Below are 2236 nucleotides of genomic sequence, written 5' to 3'. Positions count from 1 at the left end.
CCGCCGCTCAGAACGCCCCGTTGGATATTCGAACCGTGGCCATCCGCTGTATATTGTTCCACTAACCGACTATACAACTACCCCAATGGTAGGGTGCTCCCTCTACGCCAGCATCTCTCCTCTGACATACTCTTATGGAAAGCACTATTCCCAGTGACACTGGGAATAGGCCCAGAAACTATTCCCAGTGACACTGGGGATAGGCCAAGAAACTTTTACCAGTGACACTGAGAACAGACAGACCCATGAGATCTAGCCTTTTGTTCCCACACTGATCTACATGGGCATGATTGTGATGGGTCACTAAACTATATCTAATTTAGATCTAGATTGTAGATCTAACTAAGCTTAAGTAGATTCTGGTGTGAGTAGAAGATTTTTTTTAAAGAAAAAGAAATGATCATTCTAGATCTGTTTTTGCTTGTTATTCAGTCGTAATTTAAATGTACGTGTAGATTTAGTTCTAGATCATAGAGTTAGGCTACCCCCTTTTAAACCTATAGTGTACATCTATGATCTAGGTCTACATACGGATTTTGGAGACCACGGTACAGGACAGATAGAAATCCTTCTCGATTCTTCTTTCTTAAACTAGATCTAGTTCTAGATCTAGACTAGATCTCTATTCTACGGTCAAGTCTAAACCCTAAGTAAGAGAAGAGAACAAAAGTACTGAACTGAAATGAGAAGAGAGTCTTTCAAGGCTACAGTGCAAAGCCTTCTGATTTTTTTAATGCAAAAGAGTTCCCTTGTCACTGGGAATAGTTTCTGTACCTATCCCCAGCGTTAATGGGTATAGTCACTTCGTACTCTTATATATAGTTCTTATAGTAGATGGTTCTACGGCGCTCGCAACTGCATAAGGTCATATGATCGTCACGGAGTGGGTGTCAACAGAGAAATCTTTATAGGGAATCAGACTTATTCAGCTCACCTCTCTAGCTTCAACAGCAGAAGGTCTGCTTCGACTATCAAGGCATCCCAAAAATAGCAGGTCACAAGAGAGTGACAAACATACAAAAGAAGTAGAGGTAAAATGACAATAGTAAGGATTAGAAAAGAAAAAGCAGCAGTTCCCTGTTGTAGATCAGGCACAGTTATCAGCGTGACATGAATCAGCCCATTTACAATTCTACTGTGCTTGAACTTGAACGAGAAATGTCCCCCCTTTGGGAATGGCATAAAGACTACAGTCAGGGGCACTAACCCGGGGGGCTGACATACTCTGGGAACCCTTCTCAAAGCTAATACTTCATTATTATTATATGTTGTTTTCAGTACATTTCTCTGTGAGATAAGAAATGATATAGGTTTAATAGGCGGACACATCTCTCTCGAACAATTTATTGACCAGTTTTGCCAAGAGTCCCCCGCCCCCCCCAAAAAAAATTTTTTTTAAAAATTAAAAATTAAAAATGCTTATACACAAAAACAAAACACACAAAGAGTGTACGGTCAGCCTTTTATTTAACCAATCAGTGTCTGCGCAGGGCGAGAAAAACATTCCTAAATTCACTTATATTCTACTTTTACTTTTTTCCGGCCTCCTGCTGTTACCTTGGGGTATTGAGTGGAGAAGAAAAACGTCTTTCTCTTATTTCCTGTATCGCCTGTTGCATGATTATGTTGTTCTGGACTAACGTTTCTATAACCCTTTTCATCCATCTTTGCAAGCACGGCCTGCCCCTTCCAAATAACAAAATGTTTTTTTTTTTTTATTTTTTTTTACTTCTGCTCTTTTTGAGTTAGCAAATCATCCAATAGCAAAAGTACCCAGAACCAACACTGAAACGAACTGACGAGCCCTGAATCAATGGGTGTGCAAACTTCGAGATTTTGGGGTGGTTTTTTTTTTTACGTTGAAGACGGTGCTCGCGCGTTTAATGGAAGATATTAACATAAAACTAATGGTTCTCCAAGGGGTTTCCATCTCGAATGACGTCGCGCCCAAATGATCCTCTTTCGAGGAATGCAAGCTTAAAACAGCATGACGTGGTAGGAGGGTACTACTGTTAGGTAGTATTTCTTTACTCTGCTTTCGATCTGTTGTTACTGTCTGTCTATCTTAATTGTTCCCAGTACTAAATGGCCAATATGGTGTCAATGTGCTTCTCTTTATCAATTAAAAAAATCAAAAGCTTCAAATATTCTTATTAAACACTAGATCTATCTATCTATCTATATCTATCTATCTATCTATCTATCTATCTATCTATCTATCTATCTATCTATCTAT

Source organism: Aplysia californica, unplaced genomic scaffold, assembly GCF_000002075.1.
Source record: "Aplysia californica isolate F4 #8 unplaced genomic scaffold, AplCal3.0 scaffold00043, whole genome shotgun sequence".
Classification (NCBI taxonomy): Eukaryota; Metazoa; Mollusca; class Gastropoda; order Aplysiida; family Aplysiidae; genus Aplysia; species Aplysia californica.
This window is presented reverse-complemented; position numbering follows the sequence as displayed.